The following is a 22052-nucleotide window of genomic DNA, read 5'->3' as shown; positions in this document are numbered from 1 at the left end:
CTCCAAGTGGTGTTCAACATGGAGAACTGATTTATTATCGGAGGTGGGGACTTCTCGCGGTAATCAGCAGGAGCCTTCCTTGCCGATGTTTGACCTGATGCCATGAGACTTCACAAGGTCTGCTTTCAATGTTGAGGACTCCTGGAGCAGCTCCTTCCTGACTGTATGCCACTGGGTTCAACCGCGGATGCATCTGTCCTGGTGGTGGGACAGAGATAATGATGGTGTTGTCTAAGACATTACATATAAGGTATGATTCTGTAAGTATGAATATGTCAGACCGATAGCTCTCCCAATTTTGGCAGTAGCCCTTATATGTTGGTGAGAAGGACTTCACAGGATCAAAGGGCCAATGTCATTTCTGGGCGTTTTGGTTGATGCCAGGTTTTTTAAGTTTGAGGCAACAGAGTCCATTGCTCGAGGTACTTAAGAGTGAACCACATTGCTGTGGATCTGTAGGCCAGACTAGGTTTTCTCTTTCTAAAGGATATTAGTGAACTAGATAAGATTTGATTCCAATGGTTTATTGGTCATCATTTTGATATTTATTGAATTCAAACTCCCCCATCCACTATTGTGAAATTTGAATCCAAGTCCCCGCAGTAAAATAACCTGGATTTCTGGATTACCAATCCAGTGACAATAACATCAACTTCTCTTTCATGTTTTGAAAATTGAGGTAATGTTTACCTCATTCACAATTTTGATAAATGCTTCAAAACATACAATAGAATTAGTGAGGCAGGCCCTAATTTTTCTAGCATGTTAAGTGTTCCTGATATATCCTTCTTTAAGTAGCCAAATAGTGCATACTTTATCATGCCTCTTTAGTACTGACAACAAACTTCTGGGCCGAAAGGTATCCTATACTGTCTTAGCTCCCTCATTAAAAATAGGAACATTAGCCTTCTTCCAGTCGTTGGGGGAAGGAGGGTTGATTAGGTTGGAAGAAGGTGTTAGGAGAATCTGTTCCTATTTCCTTGAGATCCACTAGAAGAACATCATTTCAACTATCTACTTATTTTATATCAAGATTTCTAATTCTGTCTAAAACAATATTTTAATGTTTTGATATTAACAATGTTAGTGACATAATTAAATTGGTTAAGCACCAACTTCAAAAGTGAGAACGGATGCAAGGTACTCTTTTAATGTTTTTGCCATACCAAAATCTGTTTCTTTATAGGCTATTTCAACGATTTGATATTAGTGCTTGAAATCTTCATATTACAAATAAAACTTTTTTTTCTCATTACTATCACAGTTGATCAGAATCTTCTTTTCCATTAAACTTTGTAGCTGCTTTTGGAATTGGAATGTCCTTGTATTCACAGTGTTTTGTTTATGTGAATTTCCATTTAAAATGGTGGTGCTGTCCTAAGCAGCTGAAGCTTGGTCCATGCCCGTGGAGTCATCTGTTGCATTATTTCTGCTTATATTATGTTCCAAGCAGTTAAGTATGGAAGCAATTTATCTCTTCGCTGAAAGAAAAATCATGTAAACAGTGGTATTGTTGAGTGGGATGTATACAATGTGAAGAAATGCAACCAAAACAATGGCTGAAAAAAAACCCATTTTATTTGCAAAAGGTATAGGACTATAATGATAAATGCCAAACAGATCAATGAAAATTATGTGCGGGGAATGGAGTGGTGAAAGGTCGAGTTCTGGAATTTTGACAGGAATCATGCCTGAATTGTAAATAAGCAGTTAAATCGTTTGTCAACAATTTCCCAGGACGTGCTGTCAAACACCAGCAGCCACAAAGCCAAGAGTCATGGAGTCAGCAGTACTCCGGTAAACACCTTCCGGAATATTAATTAAGATATTCTTTCCAAAGGCTTCTTTGTAAAACATCCATGCAACTATTAAAATAAATAACCGCACATTTGCAACGATCTTCCCATGTGTGATGACGAAAGATTGATTTGTTTTAAAAAGGCGCAATGGATGTTTTTTTTTCACTCCCCAACCGACATAGTAAAATGTTATTTGGCCGCTTTCTCCTGAAGGCCTGATTCCCCAGTGTCCCATGGGGAACTGGCCCAACTGGCCATTGATGATTATTTTTCTCGCAGCGTCGAGTTTCCTTCGACTTGACACCTGCCTTGTTGAATCTGATGGGAGTTCATTCCCATTTTGTTTTTCTTCAGACAGGAAACCGGGTGCTGCGAGAAAATGATCAGTGGTATTATTTTTTTTCTCTCTTAGACCACCCCCAACCAACCCATCCAATTTTTCTTTTCCAGTCAGGATCCTGCTCTCTTTCTCTTTCTCTCTCTCTCTCTCTCTCTCACCTGGTCAGGAAGCCGCCACCATTTCCATGCTTTCCTGAAGCCCCAGCTGCCACTTTAAAAAAAAACAGCGACAGGGGAGAGAGGCGTCGGTGAGGGGGGAAGGCGCTTCCACTGGCGGAGGGAAAGGAGGGGGGGAAGGCGGTTGGTGATGGTGGTGCTGGAAGAGCAAACACGCACTTGGCGGGGACAAAGGATTGCGCCCGCTCGTGTTTCTGACAGGAAGCCGACCGCCAGGCTGTACCCAGCCGATACCACCAAGCCGGTTCCCGCGGGGAGGGCTCAGCGACGGCCTGCCCCCCCGCACCAAGCGTCCCACCGCCCCCTTCTTTCCCCTCCCCTCCCCCTACCCTCCCGCCTTCACCATCTCCGGGCACAATAGCGAGCAAAATGGCGGCGGTGCCTGGATGGATGGAGGACGAGCGCTGACAATAAAACCCAGCCCGCCGCTCCTCCGCGCATTCCCTTGTGCCAAAAAAAACAAGGTATGTGCGTGTGTGTGTGTTTTTTTTTCCTCCTTCCTGTTGCAATAAGCTCACCGACAGCAGAGAGAGAGATAGCGATGGTTGGGGGTGGGGGAGGACGAAGATCGGTTGGGAGTTTTGCTTTATTTTCTTTGCTTGCCATCCATTCCACCACCAATCCCCCCCCTTCTCTCTCTCTCTCTCTCTCTTCCCAGTTCCTTGGCTGTTGGGTTGTGGTTTGGACTCAGCCGACTCGACAGCGTGACAGGCAATTCAGGCGGGACGGGGCACACACTCCTTGCATGTCTTCCTTTGCCACGCAACATGGCATCTCCGACCAATTCTTGCACCCCCCCCCCCCCAACCTTGGATTTTATCATTCTATTTCCCACCACTCCAATAACTGCAACAGCAAAAGTTGGGTTAGCCTTTTTCAATGTCAAATTTTGAGCTTTGTGCAGTTCTTTATTTTGAATAGATTCTGCTCTGCACTGCAACTCTACCCCACACGCATAAAGTGAACACTGGCATTGATCTTGGGCAAAATGGGGAGAACATGTCAGGAGTGTGTTGTAGAAATTGAAAGGAGCTGTGCTGTACTTCAGAGCCTGTGCCTCCAAACTGGATTGTTGGTCTTTAAATTTGCCCTTATTTGTTTTGAATGGTATTTGGTGGCTTTTGTCACCATTTTCAAGGTCAATGATATACAATGCCATTCATCTTTGGATTCTATGTAAGGCAACTGAAGTATTTTTCAAATGCTGTCATAGAACAATGGCAGTACGATGGATTCACAAGTAATTTAATTTAAATCTGGAGAAGATTTAACAGTGCTATGAATTACGTTTTGAGTACTTGTATAAAATTTCTAAATACCTGTAAATTTTGTAATCATGCCCCTTTTACGTATGCTTAATCAATTGCAGATTATAATAAACTCTTCAAGGGGCACTAAAAAGTTCACAACTATTGGTCGCATGATGACTGGTGAAGAGCAAAGTTGTTTTCAAGTTTTAATTGTGATTGTAGTATATTTAGGTCCAGAAATACAAGGGTCTGATGCTATCTAATTTTGGTCTTTTTTTTGTGTGTGTTCTGATCTTCCTGAATTTCATTTAGTAGTGCAAGATTCTTGTAGGATGTTTAACTTGCTTTTTATGGCATGCTGCCACAACAATATTCACTTATACTTCAAATATTTGCAAGCTATCTATGGCCAGGGTGTCTAGCAAATACTCTTTTAAAAGCTTCTATGGTAATTGGTTTCCAGTATGAATGTTCGGCATGCATGTGCTTTGCATGCAATTTGTTGTTTTGTTTTAAACTAAACATTAAAATGTAATCTAGTCCATTAAACATTTCGAACTGGATTATTTTCATGCAAACAGTAAACCAGCTTGATGTGAATAATACAGAATTGTTGTCACTATCTAATTAAACTTAACTGATTTGCTTCATAAATAAAGGTCATAAAGTTCTTGTTTCTCTTTGAGACAAAGACCACCTTTTTTATCATCTGAGATATTTGGTAGGGTTCTGGTAGGTGACTGCTGAAGTGACCAGGACCTGGAAAGTTCTGTTGTAAGTAGGATTTAGTAGATAATTGAGTTTTGGACAAGTTAGTTTTGGACAAGTTGGCTTTGGAATTCCATCTTTGCACATATTAGAAGCTGAGAGAAAATACCTATTCAAAGGAGGCCACAATGTGTTTTGTATTTGTTGTTCCATGTACATGGATCCTAAGTGAGTTTCACCCAGCAGTCTTAAATTGTTGATGTAAAAACTCCGAAGTTTTCAGATTAGCCAAAAGAAGCACGACAAGGGCAATGTGAAAGCACATAGCTGACTTAAGTTCAACATAGAAACTTTGTATTGGTAAGCAAGCAAAGTTACAAAAGTAAGTAATGCCCAAATGAGTGAACTAAATGTGGTGCAAGGTCTTGGAAGTTGTATATCTAAGTTGCATGGGTTACACCTGATGGAATGCTCTGTAAAGTTTTTTTTCTAAACTTGTGAAGATTTGTGGTGGAAAGTTATATTCAGCATTAAACAAATCTATCTAGTTCTTTCTAATTAGAAGTTGGGAAGAATTTGAAGTTGGATCTGTGATTTAAAGCATTAATATAAAATAAGCCATGGTGCAAACAGTAAAGGTAGAGGAAATAGGAGGAGGGAAGGGGGAGTGTCTAGATTAGAGTGGTGCTGGAAAAGCACAGCAGTTCAGGCAGCATCTGAGGAGCAGTAAAATCGACGTTTCGGGCAAAAGCCCTTCATCAGGAATACAGGCAGAGAGCCTAAAGGGTGGAGAGATAGGTGAGAGGAGGGTGGGGAGAAAGTAGCATAGAGTACAATAGGTGAGTGGGGGAGGGGATGAAGGTGATAGGTCGGGGGGGGGGGGGGGGGGAGAGGGTGGAGTGGATAGGTGGAAAAGAAGATAGGCAGGTAGGCCAAGTCATGGGGACAGTGCTGAGCTGGAAGTTTGGAACTGGGATGAGGTGGGGGAAGGGGAAATGAGGAAACTGGTGAAGTCCACTTTGATGGCCTGGGGTTGAAGTGTTCCGAGGTGGAAGATGAGGCGGTCTTCCTCCAGGCGTCTGATGGTGAGGGAGTGGCAGTGAAGGAGGCCCAGGACCTCCATGTCCTCGGCAGAGTGGGAGGGGGAGTTGAAATGTTGGGCCACAGGGCGGTGTGATTGTTTGGTGCGGGTGTCCCAGAGATGTTCCCTAAAGCTAGGCATGAGTTCACAATCCGAAAGTGTTGAACTCAATATTAAACCCAGAAGGTTGTAAAATGCCTAGTCTGAAGATTGTTAAAAATCTCACTACCAGGTTATAGTCCAACAGGTTTATTTGGAAGCATTAGCTTTCGGAGCACTGCTCCTTCATCAGGTGGTTGTGGAGTATTAAGATTGTAAAACAGAATTTATAGCAAAAGTTTTCACTGTGTTGCAACTGAGATGATATATCGAAAAAGACCTGGATTGTTTAAGAGTCTCATCTTCTAGAATGACCATGTTGGTTTCAGTTCTTTCATATGTAAACCCCAGAACTTTTTTAAAGTTACATTCTCAAGTGAACTTTAACAATAGTTGATATGTCAGTTCAGATAATGCATTGAAGGTTTAAGGTTAAAGTCTGTGTCTCAATGCCCTAAAAAAGGGGTTTACAGAATCTTACATGGATTCATACAGTTTTTTTAGCAAAAGAAAATATAATTCTGCAAGTATGAATTCACCCCACAAACTTGTGTGCGGGTTGGGGTGGGGGTGGGGGGGGGAAGGGTGGTGAGTGTCAGCGAGTGTGTGTATGTGTGAGAATGTAAAGGGTTTTAAGTGTGTGAGAGGGTGCATATGTAGGGGGTGTGTGTGCATGAATGTATATCTGAAGATGAGATTTTATTCCTCCAGTTTACATAGTGATTCGATGGAGCATTGCAGCGTACCAAGCTCAGACAAGTGGGCATGTGAGCAGGATGCTGCATTAAACCAGTTGGCTAAGGGAAGATCAGGGGTCATGCTTGCACATGGACTGGAAGAGTTCGACAAAGTGGTCACCTTGTCTGACTTCATCAATATTCACTGTTGTAAAACTGACAGTAAGTTCTGAAGACCACATGCACTGCTAAAGGCAGAAATCTAGTTAGAATATGCTGTCAGTTGGTTCTACACTTTTCAGTACATTGCACAGTTGAAGTTCCAGCATGTGGTAGTCAATTAAAATAATTGAAATTGAGAATTTGCCCTTTTTATAGTGTTCGTCTTGGTGTAAAATATACTTTTGAACATGTTAAACAGTGAATGAGATGTGTCTAGGTTTTTAACGGTACTCCTTTCATAATTACCAATGAGAGCTTTCTCTGGAACAGAAGAACTTCTGTTTTCAAATATGAAATTTTTAAAATATGTTTTTGTTTCACTTATATTAATCTGGTGTATGTGTCTGACCTTTGGATTATTCATTAAGGAAACCGATTTATTGAGGTCAAATTGTGTACAACCTAACTTTGAGTTTTTGAAGAGGTAATAGAAAGTGTTGATGAAGATGATATGGTGTGCATGGACTTCCAAACAACTTTTGACAAAAGTGACACGTAGGCTTTCGAGGAATGTTGAGTAAAAGAGATGGTTGTAACATGGATATGGAGTTGGTTATTTTGAATGGGAGGAAAATGTACAGAGATCTGTAGGAAATGGCACTGGATCTGTTGCTTTTCTTGAATTTTTTTATTAATGGCCTAAATTGGGTAAAAGGCACAATTTAAACATTTGAAGATGGCACGAAACTAGGAAACATTGACATTTGAGGACGATAATGATTGACTTCGAGACTAGAGATGAAATTGGTAAGTATGCTGTTGAAATGTAATGTCGAGAAGTGTGTATTTTGGGAGGAAGAATGAGGAGAGGCAACATACAATAAATTGTGCCATTCTAGAGGAGTTTCAGGAACAGAGACCATGGCACAAATCATTGAAGTTGGTAGGATTAGTTGAGAAAGTCACTTAAAAGGTTTTAGGAACCTGCTATTGTACTCCATATCCTCATTATATTACAGAGGAAAAGTGAACGTTGCTAATTGAACCTCAACTTGTGTATTTTGTTCAGTGGCATGCACCATGTTTAAGGAAGAATGTGAAGATGTTAGAGGAAGTGTTGAAAATTTTGAGAATGGTGACTGTGAAGACGGTCTTCAGTTATGTGGATAGCTTTGACAAGTTGATGCTATTCTCTTTGAAAAAGAGAAGTTTGAGAGCTTTGATTAGCAGAATTCGAAATCACGATGGACCTTGCCACAAAGTTTGTCCATTTCTCAAAGTTGGTGCGTCCTTGATTTTTTTTTCCCAGAGGGCTCATAAAGCAGCCCAGGCTCCAAAACGGCTGAGTTGGTGCAGAGATGATTGGTTTATTGGGGCCCTTTTTTTTTGTTGACCCCTAAACAGATGATACCTCAGGCCAAAGGCTCTCATGGTTTAGAAATAATTTTTGTCATGAAAGGGGAGTGGCTAGTCCTGGCAGCTGAGGTTTTTTTGGTTCAGTTCAGCAGTTGTGTGTGAAACAAGCTGCTGACTTGTTTCTCTCCTTGAACTGTAAAGCTTTGTTTGATTTTACCTTTTGTGTTAAGGGATGTGTGTATTGGGATTGTTGCAAGTGTTTTCAGAACAGCATTATTATGTCAGTTTTGGATAGGATAAGTTATGTGGTATGCAGAGGCTCACTGAAGATGTTACCTAGTACGCTGACGATATGTCTGAAAACTCCCCTTCCAGCTCAGCGAGCAAATCTATATCCAAGTATTCTGTTTTCTGGTCTGTTTCATTCTGTAATTTTGTGAATAAATCTTGTTTGTTTAAAATGTGGCAGTTGTCCCAGGTAATTTGCACCGGGAATATCCACTATACACCTAGGTAAACAAATAGTAAAGTTATGGTCTGGGCTACTGCTTAAAAACGTTTTGAGGAGTCTGGCCTAATCCATAACAATCTGAACAGACAAACCATTCCCATTGGCAGAAGGGTTGAGATTCTGATTTTAATACAAGGAGTAAATAGGTTAAGCAGATGAGTTTGAAACCTGGATAAGGACATGGAATTATGATCTTGTAGCCATTAAAGAAACTTGATTGAGAGAAGGGCGGGACTGGCAGCTCAAAGTATCATGCCTGAAACTTCGAAAGAGAGGGCTGTATAAGGGGTGGGGCATTACTGATGTCATAGCTGTGACATAGCGAGGACATCTTCGGGGGGTGGTGGGGGGCTCATCCAGTGAGGCCATATGAGTGGAACTCAAAAAAAGAAAGGTGTAGTCACCATGATGGGGTTTATATTGTATGCCTTCCAAGAGCCAATGGGAGACAGAAGAACAGGTGTGCAGGCACATCATTGAAAGATGCAAAAATCATGTTGTAATGGGTAATTTTAACTTCCCCAATATTGATTGAGGCTCCATTCATGGGGCTTAGTGTCAGGGGCTTATATGGGTCAGAACATTTTTTTTGCCCCCCCCCCCCCCGAAAGCATAGCGTGTTGAGGGGTAACTGGTTAGATGTTTATAAAATCATGAGGAGCATCGATGAAATGAATAGCAAAGACCTTTACACGAGGATAGGGGAATTAAAAGCTAGAGAGCATATTTTTAAGATGAGGGGAAAGATTTAAAAGGGACCTGAAGGTAACATTTTCTTAGTGTGGGGCACACATGGAATGAACTGCCAGAGGAAGTAGTAACTGCAGATGCAGTTACAACATTTATAATACATTTGGACAGGCACATGGATAGGAAAAGTTTAGAGGGGTATTGGCCAAACCCCACAGACATATGGGGCTAGTTTAGTTTGGGAAACCCTGGTGGGTGTGCACAAGTTGGACCAAAAGGTCTGTATGACGCTATAACTGCATCCGGGAGGGTATCTTGAAACAATATGTAGATGGCTCAACTAGGAAAGGAGTTATATCAGACCCTATTTCTTGGGGATAAGCCTGGCCAGATGATCAAAAGTTTCAGTGTGGGAGCATTTCAAGAACAGCGATCGTAATTCCATAAGTTTTAAGATAGTTATGGATAAGGATAGGCTGGTCCTTAGATGAAAGTACTAAATTGGGGTAAGGCCAATTACAACAGTATTAGACAAGAATTGGAGAAACTGGATTGGTGGCAGTTATTTACGATTAAGTACACATCTGACATGTGGGAGTCTTTTGAAGGCCAGTTGATCAATGTCCAGGGCCAATATTTAGCTGTGAGGATGAAGGATAAGGTTGGCAAGATTTAAGAACCCTGGATGACAAAAGATATTGAAAGTTTCCTGAAAAAGGCAGTGTAATGTAAGTTTAGGAAATTGAGATCAAACTAGGCCCTTGAGAAAACTGAAGGAAGCAGGAAAGAAAGTAAACAAGGAATTAGAGGGCTAAAAGGGACCATGAAATGCTCTTGGTAAGAAGGGTTGAGGAGAATCTCAAGGGATGTTATATACATAATAGGAGCAAGAGGCTGGTTAAGAAAAGTGCAAGTCTACTCAAGGACATAGGAGGGATTTGTGCGTGGATCTGAAGAAGTAGGTGAGGTTCCCTAATCAGCACTTCACATCAGTATTCACTGAGGAGGAGGACAAAGATGATGCTTAGATTAAGGAATGCTGTTGGTAGTCCAGAGCATGTCGATTTAAGGAGGTGATGTTGGGTATCTTGAAAAACATAAAGTTAGATAAGTCAAACAGTCAGAGCAAGCAGGAGCAAGGTAGGATTAATAAATTAAACTGCATTTATTTCAATGCAAGGGGCCTAACAGGGAAGGCAGATGAACTCAGGGCATGGTTAGGAACATGGGACTGGGATAACATAGCAATTACGGAAACATGGCTCAGGGATGGGCAGGACTGGCAGCTTAATGGTCCAGGATACAAATGCTACAGGAAGGATAGAAAGGGAGGTGAGAGAGGAGGGGGAGTGGCATTTTTGATAAGGGATAGCATTATCACTATACTGAAGGAGGATATTCCCGGAAATACATCCAGGGAAGTTATTTGGGTGGAACTGAGAAATAAGAAAGGGATGATAACCTTATTGGGATTGTATTATAGACCCCCTAATAGTCAGAGGGAAATTGAGAAACAAACTTGTAAAGAGATCTCAGCTATCTGTAAGAATAATAGGGTGGTTATGGTAGGGGATTTCCAAACATAGACTGGAACTGCCATAGCATTAAGGTTTAGATGGAGAGGAATTTGTTAAGTGTGTACAAGACAATTTTTTGATTCAGTATGTGGATGTACCTACTAGAGAAGGTGCAAAACTTGACCTACTCTTGGGAAATAAGGCAGGGCAGGTGACTGAGGTGTCAGTGGGGGAGTACTTTAGGGCCAGCAACCATAATTCTATTCTGTTTAAAATAATGATGGAAAAGGATAGACCAGATCTAAAAGTTGAAGTTCTAAATTGGAGGAAGGCCAATTTTGACAATATTAGGCAAGAAGTTTCGAAAGCTGATTGGGGGCAGATGTTCACAGGTAAATGGACAGCTGGAAAATGGGAAGCCTTCAGAAATGAGATAACAAGAATCCGGAGAAAGTATATTCCTGTTAGGGTGAAGGGAAAGGCTGGTAGGTACAGGGAGTGCTGGATGACGAACAAAATTAAGGGTTTGGTTAAGAAAAAGAAGGAAGCCGATGTAAGATATAGACAGCAGAGATGGAGTGAATCCTTAGAATATAAAAGGAAGTAGAAGTATACTTAAGAAGGAAATCAGGAGGGCAAAAAGTGGACATGAGATAGCTTTGGCAAATAGAATTAAGGAGAATCCCAAGGGTTTTTACAAATACATTAAGAACAAAAGGGTAACTAGGGAGAGAATAGGGCCCTTAAAGATCAGCAAGGCGGTCCTTGTGTGGAGCCGCAGAAAATGGGGGAAGATACTAAATGAGTATTTTGCATCAGTACTTACTGTGGAAAAGGATATGGAAGATATAGACTGTAGGGAAATAGATGGTGACATCTTGCAAAATGTCCAGATTACAGAGGAGGAAGTGCTGGATGTCTTGAAACGGTTAAAGGTGGATAAATCCCCAGGACCTGATCAGGTGTACTCAAGAACTCTGTGGGAAGCTAGAGAAGTGATTGCTGGGCCTCTTGCTGAGAAATCCATATCATCGATAGTCACAGGTGAGGTGCTGGAAGACTGGAGGTTGGCAAACGTTGGGGCCACTGTTTAAGAAGGATAGTAAGGACAAGCCAGGGAACTATAGACTGGGGAGCCTGACCTCGGTGGTGGGCAAGTTGTTGGAGGGAATCCTGAGGGACAGGGTGTACGTGTATTTGGAAAAGTAAGGACCGATTAGGGATAGTCAACATGGTTTTGTCCGTGGGAAATCATGTCTTTCAAACTTGATTGAGCTTTTTGAGGAAGTAACAAAGAGGATTGATGAGGGCAGAGTGGTAGATATGATCTATATGGACTTCAGTAAGGCGTTCGACAAGGTTCCCTATGGGAGACCGATTAGCAAGGTTAGATCTCATGGAATACAGGGAGAAATGGCCTTTTGGCTACAGAACTGGCTCAAAGGTAGAAGACAGAGGGTGGTGGTGGAGGGTTGTTTTTCAGACTGGAGGCCTGTGACCAGTAGAGTGCCACAAGGATCGGTGCTGGGTCCTCTTTTTTTTGTCGTTTACATAAATGATTTGGATGCGAGCATAAGAGGTATAGTTAGTAAATTTGTAGATGACGCCAAAATTGGAGGTGTAGTGGACAGCGAAGAGGGTTACCTCAGATTACAACAGGATCTTGACCAGATGGGCCAATGGGCTGAGAAGTGGCAGATGGAGTTTAATTCAGGTAAATGCGAGGTGCTGCATTTTGGGAAAGCAAATCTTAGCAGGACTTATACACTTGATGGTAAGGACCTCGGGAGTGTTGCTGACCAAAGAGACCTTGGAGTGCAGGTTCATAGCTCCTTGAAAGTGGAGTCGCAGGTAGATAGGATAGCGATGAAGGCGTTTGGTATGCTTTCCTTTGTCGGTCAGAGTATTGAGTACAGGAGTTGAGAGGTCATGTTGCGGCTGTGCAGAACATTGTTTATGCCACTGTTGGAATATTGCATGCAATTCTGGTCTCCTTCCTATTGGAAAGATGTTGTGAAACTTGAAAGGGTTCAGAAAAGATTTACAAGGATGTTGCCAGGATTGGAGGATGTGAGCTATAGGGAGAGGCTGAACAGGCTGGGGCTGTTTTCCCTGGAGCGTTGGAGGCTGAGGGGTGACCTTATAGAGGTTTACAAAATTATGAGGGGCATGGATAGGATAAATAGACGAAGTATTTTCCCTGGAGTTGTGGAGTCCAGAACTAGAGGGCAAAGGTTTAGGGTGAGAGGGGAAAGATATAAAAGAGACCTAAGGGGCAATGTTTTCACACAGAGGGTGGTACGTGTGTGGAATGAGCTGCCAGAGGAAGTGGTGGAGGCTGGTACAATTGCAACATTTAAGAGACATTTGGATGGGTATATGAATAGGAAGGGTTTGGAGGGGTATGGGCCAGGTGCTGGCAGGTGGGACTAGAAATGGGTCGGGATATCTGGTTGGCATGGACGGGTTGGTCTGAACTGTCTGTTTTCATGCTGTATATCTCTGACTGTATAGATCGCCACGGACTGATATGGTCTATTCCAGGATATTGTGGGAGGCAAGGGAGAGATCTTCGATAGAGACTGATTGTGTTTTCTTTAACTACAGATGAAGTCTAAGTACGTAAGAACAAGGATTAGGAGTAGGCCATTTGGCCGCTCGTGCTTGCTGTCCCATTCAATGAGATCATGGACTCAGCTCCACTTAAGTGCCCACCCACTAGCCCTTGATTCCTTTACTGTTCAAAAAAATCTATCTACCTTTGCCCTAAAATCATTCAACGAGGTAGCTGGAACTGCGTCGTTGGGCAGGAGATTCCAGCAATTCGCAACCATTTGGGTGAAGCAGTTCCTCCTCAACTCTGTCCTGAATTTGTTCCCCCTTAATTTGAGGCTATGCCCCCTAGTTCTAATTTCACCCGCCAGTGGTAACAACCTCCCTCCTTCTATCTTATCTATTTCCTGCATAATTTTATGTTTCTATAAGATCATCTCTAATGCTTCTAAATTCCAATGAGTATAGTCTCAGTCTACTCAACCTCTCCTCCGAAGTGAACCCCCTCAACTTCACAATCGACTCCCCTGTATGCCCTTCGGTACTCTTACATAGTGTCTCAGTTGTGGGCGGCACGGTGGCACAGTGGTTAGCACTGCTGCCTCACAGCGCCAGAGACCCGGGTTCAATTCCCGCCTCAGGCGACTGAATGTGTGGAGTTTGCACATTCTCCCCATGTCTGCGTGGGTTTCCTCCGGGTGCTCCGGTTTCCTCCCACAGTCCAATGATGTGCAGGTCAGGTGAATTGGCCATGCTAAATTGCCCGTAGTGTTAGGTAAGGGGTAAAGATAGGGGTATGGGTGGGTTGCGCTTCGGCGGGTCAGTGTGGACTTGTTGGCCCGAAGGGCCTGTTTCCACACTGTAATGTAATCTAATCTAATCTAAACAGGACACAGTACACCTGGTGTGGCCTCACCAGCTCCACATACAGCTGCAGCATATCAGCTTTTAACTCCATTCCTCTAGCAATGAACGATTGCATTCCATTTGCTTTCTTAATTACCTGCAAACCAACGTTTTGTGATTCATGCACAAGGACACCTAGGTGCCTCTGCGCAGCAGCATGCTGCAATTTTTCACCATTTAAGAGTCCATTTTGTTTTTCCTTCCAAAATAGATGACCTCGTATTGTACTCCTTCTGCAAAACTCTTGCCCATCACTTAATCTATCTATATCCCTCTACAGACTTTCACTTGTCCCATGCATGCTTTGCACTAACACTCATCTTCGTGTCATCTGCAAACTTTGACACACTTGATCCCCAATTTCAAATCATCTATCTAAATTATAAATAGTTGCGGTCCCAAACTGATCATTGAGGCACACCTTTAGACACTGGTCACCAACTAGAAAACCACCCATTTGTCCCCAGTCTTTGCATTTTTTTCGTTAACCAATCCTCTATCCATGCTAACACATTACTTGTAACAGTATGCAAGTTTATCTTATCCAGCAGCCTTTGTGCGGCACCTAGTCGAATACCTTCTGGAAATCCAGATACACCGCATCCACCAGTTTCTGAAGACTGGAGAATGGCCAGTGCTATTTCTTTTCTTTAAGAAGAACAACAAGGAGATCCAGAAAACTATAGAGAAGTGAGCCATACATCAGTGGAAGGTAGATGATTGCAGAAGATCCTTACCATAAAACACGAACAGAAATTAGGCTATAGATATAAGATTAGGTAATAAATAGGAATCCGACTGGAGGAGCAGATAGTATTTTCATGTTGGCAAGTTGTGACTAGTGGATTGTCACAAGGATCAGTGCTTGGACTTTAGCTATTTACAATCCTAAATTACTTTGACAATGAGCCCAAAAGTAATGTATTGAAGTTTATTATGATACAAAACTAACTGGGAATTAAAACTGTGCACTAACAGGTTGCACAGAAACTGAAGACAGGTTAGGTGTTGAGAAGCAAGGTGGCTGGTTGAATATAATGAGAATATGAGCTGGGCTGAGGAGTGGCAGATGGAGTTCAACCCTGCCAAGTGTGAGGTTGTCCATTTTGGAAGAACAAATAAGAATGCGGAATACAGGGTTAATGGTAGGGTTCTTAGTCAGGTGGAGGAACAGAGGGATCTTGGGGTCTATGTACATAGATCTTTGAAGGTTGCCACTCAGGTGGATAGAGTTTGTAAGAAGGCCTATGGAGTATTATCGTTCATTAGCAGAGGGATTGAATTCAAGAGTCGTGAAGTGATGTTGCAGCTGTACAGGACTTTGGTTAGGCCACAGTTGGAGTACTGTGTGCAGTTCTGGTCGCCTCACTATAGGAAAGATGTGGAAGCTTTGGAGAGGGTGCAGAGAAGATTTACCAGGATGTTGCCTGGAATGGAGAGGAAGTCGTACGAGGATAGGTTGAGAGTTCTCGGCCTTTTCTCGTTGGAACGGCGAAGGATGAGGGGTGACTTGATAGAGGTTTATAAGATGATCAGAGGAATAGATAGAGTAGACAGTCAGAAACTTTTTCCCCAGGTACAACAGAGTGTTACAAGGGGACATAAATTTAAGGTGAAGGGTGGAAGGTATAGGGGAGATGTCAGGGGTGGGTTCTTTACCCAGAGAGTGGTGGGGGCATGGAATGAGCTGCCCGTGGGAGTGGTGGAGTCGGAATCATTGGCGACCTTTAAGCGGCATTTGGATAGGTACATGGATGGGTACTTAATCTAGGTTAGAAGTTCGGCACAACATCGTGGGCCGAAGGGCCTGTTCTGTGCTGTATTGTTCTATGTTCTATGTTCTATGAAGTTTTTCACTTTCACTATACGAACAGAAAAAGCAGAGTTTTTTTAAAAGGCATGAAACTTCTAAATGTTGATGTTTGGAGACTTGAATGCATTCATGCAAGGGACTAAGTTGTTTTACTGGAACAGCAAGTGACTAAACAGGCAAATAGTGTTTAGGCCTGTATTGCAATGGGATTGGAGTGTAAGAATTTTTTTTATTCATTCATGGGATGAGGGTGTCGCTGGTTGGGTAGCATTTATTACCTATCCCTAATTGTCCAGAGGGCAGTTAATAGTCAACCACATTGCTGTGGGTCTAGGGTTATATGTAGGCCAGACCAGGTACGGATGGTAGTTTCCTTCCCTAAAAGACATTAGAATCAGCATAACTTCATGAAGAGGAAGTCATATCTGACTATTTGAGTTTTTTTTTAAAGGAAGTCTAAACCAAACTGGGTAGAGGGGAGCCATTAGATGTGCTGCATTTAAACGTTCAGCCGACTTATGACAAAGTACTTCATTAAAGATGAAGTGTTGTCTCCCAGGTGCCAGGGTTCGTGATGTCTCTGATCATGTTTTTGGGATCCTTGAGGGGGAACAGCCCTAAGTCGTGGTCCATGTAGGGAGGAAGAGATGGGGATTGAAAGCAGAAATTCGGGGAGCTGGGGTGGAAGCTTAGATGTGGGACAAACAGGTGTTATCTCTGGTATGTTGCCTGTGCCACGTGCTGGCGAGGCAAGGAATAGGGAGAGAGAGGAGTTGAACACTTGGCTACAGGGATGATGCAGGAGGGAGGGTTTTGAATTCCTTGATAATTAGGGCTCATTCTGGGGTAAGTGGGATCTCTGCAGTCTTCACCTGAACCAGAGGAGTACCAATATCCTGGGGGGAAATTTTGCTAATGCTGTCTTGGTTTAAATTAATTCAGTGGGGCGATGGGAACCCAAATTGTTGTTCCCTGCACAGGAGGTTGAGAGTAGTGAGGTCATAAATAAGGTTTCAAGGTCGCAAGAGGGCACTGGCAAGCAAGAAGTTGGTTTGAAGTGTGTCCACTTCATTGCAAGGAGCATCCAGAGTAAGGTGGGTGAACTTGCAGCATGAGTTGATACCTAAGGTTTTGATGTGGCCATTTCGGAGACATGGATAGAGCAGGGACAGGAATGGTTGTTTCAGATTTCGGGATTTAGATCTTTCTGTAAGAACAGAGAAGATGGTACAAAGATGTGGGGGCGGGGACGGAAGGATGGTGGGAGTTGTGGCATTGTTATTCAAGCACAGGATTGCAGTTGCAGGAAGGACGATTGAGGACTCATCTACTGAAGTAGTATGGGCTGAGATTAGAAACGAGAAAGGAGAGGCCACCCTGTGGCGAGTTTTTTATCGGCCTCCAAATAGTTCCAGAGATGTAGAGGAAAGGATTGCAAAGATGATTCTGGGTAGGAATGAAAATAACAGGGTAGTTGTTATGGTGACTTTAACTTTCCAAATATTGACTGGGAATACTATAGTTCAAGTACTTGAGATGGGTCAATTTTTGTTCAATGCGTGCAGAAGGGTTTCCTGACACGGTATGTAGACAAGACACCATGGGGCAAGGCCACATTGAATTTGGTACTGGGTAATGAACCTGGCCCGGTGGTAGATTTGGTGGTAGGTAAGCACTTTGGTGATAGTGACCACAATTCGGTTATGTTTACTTTAGCAATGGAAGGGATAAATATATACCGCGGGGCAAGAGTTATAGCTGGGGGAGAGGCAAAAACGATGTGATTAGCCAATATTTGAGATGCATAGGATGGGAAAGGAAACTGCAAGGGATGAGCACAATTGAAATGTGGAGCTTGTTCAAGGAACAGCTACTGCGTGTCCTTGTTAAGTATGCACCTGTCAGTAGGGAGGAAGTGATCGAATGAGGGAACCATGGTTTACGAAAGAAGTTGAATCTCTAGTCAAGAGGAAGAAGGTTTATGTTAGGATGAGATGTGATGACTCAGTTGGGGCACTTGAGGGTGTACAATTTAGCCAGGAAAGACCTAAAGAGAGAGCTAATAAGAGCCAGGAGGGGACATGAGAAGTCTTTGGCAGGCAGGATCAAGGAAAACCCTAAAACCTTGTGTAAGTATGTCAGGAATAAATGACTAGAGTAAGATTAGGGCCAGTCAAGGACAATAGTGGGAAGATGTACATGGACAAAGAATTAGGAGGGGCGCTAAATGAATATTTTTAATCAGTATTCACACAGGAAAAAGACTTGTTGAGGAGAATACTGAGATACAGGCTATTAGACTAGACGGGATTGAGGTTCCTAAGGAGCAATTCTGAAAAGTGTGAAAATAGAATGAGTCCTCTGGGCCAGATGGGATTTATCCTAGGATTCTCTGGGAAGCCATGGGGAGATTGCCAAGCCTTTGGCTTTGATTTTTGTTGTCATTGTCTATAGGAATACAGAGGAACCTTGATTATCCGAATGAAATGGACGGGCATTATTTCATTCTGGTAATTGGTTATTCAGTTGCTTGATTTTCTCCGGGCTCTTGAGTTTTCTATGAAGTCTGCTCCCCGTTCAGATTCGGCAAAAGAATACCGTACGTGAGACCCCCCCCCCCCACCCCACGTCACCAACTCTGTCCGCTCCTACCCTGCCCCTCTGCTGGGCCCAACCCTGCCCTCTCCCACTCTGCCCCCGATGCCCCCAACCCTATCCGCTCCAACAACCCTCTCCTGCCCGTTCCCACCCCGCCCACCTCCAACATTGTTCGCTCCCACTCCATCCAGCACTGCCCCCTTGTCCGCCTCCCGCCCGTCCCAACCCTGCACCCCCGTTGATTCTCCACCCCCCCCACCCCCAACCGTCCAATCCCCGTTTGACCCAACCCCCCTCCCTGTGGCAGCCGGACTGTGTCTCAACAGTAACTCTGCTGACTTAGTGAGGTAAGTCTCCAAATAACTAGCGCACACCATTTTGACAGCTTCCAAGTTTCCCTTGTACAGGAAGGACTGTGTTGGAAAGATTATCTGGGGACGGGAGATTTAGGGTACATCCCTGTGTAGAACTCCAGGGAATGTGTGTGTGTGTGTGTGTGTGTGTGTGTGTGTGTGTGTGTGTGTGTCGTCCGTTCCGGGATGGTGCCTGGACTGTCCAGGGCCGTTCGTGGCGGCGACGCGCTGGGTTTGTTCTTACCGTTGTACCTGTAAACGGAAGATGCGATCAGGGTTGAAACAGCTCATTGACGTAATGTTTCTACCTGGACTTTGAGATCCCCTTTGGATAGTCTGATATTCGGATAATTGGTGTTCAGATAGTTTGAGGTTCTTCTGTAGTGCCAGAAGACTGGAGGATAGCAAATGTTCCCTTGTTCAAGAAGGAGAGTAGAAATAACCTGGTAATTATACACCAGTGAACCTTACTTTGATTGTGGGCAAAGTGTTGGAAAAGGTTATAAATCCTATCTTTTATCGTCTGGAAAGGAATAATCTGATTAGGGATAGTCAGTACAGTTTTGTGAAGGATAGGTCGTGCTTCACAAACCTTATTGAGTTCTTTTGAGAAGGTGACCAAACAGGTGGATGAGGGTAAAGCGGTTGATGTGGTGTTTGAGTTTCTGTACGGCGTTTTGATAAGGTTCCCCACGATAGGCTATTGCACAATGTATGGAGGCTTGGGATTGAAGGTGATTTTGCAGTTTGGATCAGAAATTGGCTGACTGAAAGAAGACAGAGGGTGATGGTTGATGGGAAATGTTCATCCTGGAGTTCAGTTACTTGTGGTGTACCGAAAGGATCTATTTTGGGTCCACTGCTGTTTGTCATTTTTATAAATTATCTGAATGAGGGCGTAGAAGGATGAGTTAATTTGTGGATGACCCTAAGGTCAGTAGAGTTGTGGATAGTGCTGAAGGATGTTGCAGGTTGCAAAGGGATGTGGATAAGCTGCAGAGCTGGGCTGAGAGGTGGCAAATAGAGTTTAATGAGGCAAAGTGAGAGGTGATTTACTTTGGAAGGAGCAACAGGAATACAGATCACATCTAATGGTAAGGTTCTTAGTAATGTGGATGAGCAGAGAGATCTGTGTCCATAGATCCCTGAAAGTTGCCACCCAAGTTGAAAGGGTTATTAAGAAGGCATAACAGTGTCTTAGCTTTTATTCAGAGGGATTGCCTTTCGCAGTCGTGAGGTCATGTTGCAACTATACAAAACTCTGGTGCAGTCTTGCTTGGAGTATTGCGTACACTTTTGGTTACTGCATTATAGGAAGGATGTGGAAGCTTTGGACAGGGTTCAGAGGAGATTTACTCTGATATTGCCTGGTATGGAGGAAAGGTCTTGCGAGGAAAGGCTGAGGGACTTGAGGCTGTTTTTGTTAGAAGAAGGTTGAGTGGTGATTTGATAGATTATCTTGTATGTCTGAGGGTTCGATAGGATGAACAGTGAGAATCTTTTTTCCTTGGATGATGATGGCTAATACAAGGGGACATTGCTTTAAATTGAGGGATGATAGATATAGAACAGATTTCAGAGGTAGTTTCTTTACAACAGCCTGCCTGCAACAGCAGTAGACTCGCCAACTTTAAGGGCATTTAAATAGTCATTCGATCGAAATAGGAATGAAAATGGAATAGTGTAGGTCAGATGGACTTCAAGTTGATTTCACAGGTCGGCACAACGAAGGGCAAAAGAGCCTATACTGTGCTGTAATGTTCTATGTTCTATATGATAAAAGCCCACACTATTGGCGGTGTTTAATGGCATAGAGAACTGGCTCATGGGCAGGAAACAGCGAATGGAAATAAGCAGTATGTTTTTCATATTGGCAACCTGCGACGAGTGGGGTTCCGCAGGGATCAATGCTGGGACCACAGCTGTTTACGGTTTGTGTTTGTTGACATGAAAGGAAATGAAGGTACTGTAGCGAAATTTGATGACTCGTGGGGGGGGGGGGGGTAGGCAGGCTGGGAGAGAGAGACACAGCAATTTAGAGATCTTGATATGTTAAGTAAGTGGGCAAAATGTTGGCAAATAGGAGTACAAAACTGCAGAAAGCAAAGGGACTTGAGAGGTATTGTTTCAAGGGCTTAAGAGTATGAGAGGATGGAAGTCTTACTGCAATTATGCAAGGTGCTGGTGAGACTATATCTGGAATACTGTGCAGCTTTGGTCTCTTTATTGAAGGAAAGATAACATTTTATTAGAGGCGGGTCAGAGAAGGTCACGAGGATGAAAGATCCTTGATATGGATGGACTTTCATGCGAACTAAGGCTTAAACAGGTTTCGATTCTACTCCTTTGAGTTTAGAAAAATGACAGGTTATGTCATTAAAGCATAAAGGATTCTTAAGTGGCTTGACAAGTTGAATGTTGAGAGGACATTTCCCCACCTTTGTAGAATTTAGGACCTGAGGATAAAGTCTCAGAATTAAGGTCCGCCAGTTTAAGACCCTGGTAAAGAGGAATTTCTTTTCTTAAAGAATTGTGTCTTTGAAATTCCTTGCCATCGAGCGTCCTATGGCCACTGTCCTTTTATATATTTAAGGCTGAGAGATTTTTGATCAGTGGGGAATTGAGGGTTACTGAAAAGGGCAGGAAAGTGGATGTGTGACATGTCGGACCAGTCATGATCCGACGAATCCTACACGTTCTTATTTCATATGGTCTTATTGTAAATGGAATTACAATGGGCTGCTAATTTATTTTGCTGAAGCAGACTTAATGGTTTGAATGACCGCTTTCTGTATTGTAACTTTTTTCTGTGGTTCTAATTTTCTGATCAGTCCGAGAGATGTTTTTTAATGTTGCATTGGGTGGAGATAACCATGTTTTTGTTGCGCTTCTGTTAAGGGAGGACAAGTTACAAGCATAGATGAGACAATCTGAGAGTCTTTGTAGCTGGATTTTTGTGAGTGACTTGTGACATCACTGTCGGTTTCCCTAATCAGAACATGATGCATTTTTATGTCTTTTGTATTCTGAGCCAGCATCACTGAATACAACCTTTTTTCTGTGTCCTATACTTCTTTGCAACTGATGCTGTTCATTGCTTCCAGTGAAGAAGCAAGACTGCTGAGAGGTAATGCAGAGTAAAGAGAAATATATCTAATCTTGGATATAGCAAATTATTGATATTGTGGTACTGAGACATTGAAGGTCATAAGTTTGATTCTGTGCTGTTCGCTGATATCAGTGCATTGGCAATGCCAGGTGTTAAGAATGCTTCACCACCTTGGGGGCAAAGATTCTGAACTTTGAATCTTTTTGATTTTTTTTTAATGAATAGTCAAGGCAGGAAAATGAAACAGAGCAAGGTCAAATAAATGATCTTATTGAATGGTAGCACTCGGTGAAGTGCTGTAAATCTTCTTGTCTAAGAGTATGGTGCTGGAAAGGCACAGCAGGCCAGGCAGCA

At 42.9% G+C, this 22052-nt stretch overlaps 1 protein-coding gene across 6 annotated transcripts in view; it reads left to right on the top strand.

Annotated features, from left to right (window-relative positions):
• The first annotated feature begins 2595 nt into the window (after positions 1–2595).
• Positions 2596–22052, top strand: part of znf644b (zinc finger protein 644b) — a 191424-nt gene continuing 171967 nt past the window's right edge. For all 6 annotated transcript variants that reach the window (XM_043698769.2, XM_043698765.2, XM_087990444.1 and 3 more), the window contains exon 1: positions 2596–2779. The gene's annotated coding sequence lies outside the window, so the exon portion shown is untranslated. The remainder of the gene's footprint in view (positions 2780–22052) is intronic.

This window comes from Chiloscyllium plagiosum, unplaced genomic scaffold (assembly GCF_037043375.1).
Source record: "Chiloscyllium plagiosum isolate Xiang-an unplaced genomic scaffold, Cpla_swu_hap1 HiC_scaffold_9, whole genome shotgun sequence".
Lineage (NCBI taxonomy): Eukaryota > Metazoa > Chordata > Chondrichthyes > Orectolobiformes > Hemiscylliidae > Chiloscyllium > Chiloscyllium plagiosum.
Note: the sequence above shows the minus strand (reverse complement) of the source record. Positions and strands in the feature narration are given on the sequence as shown.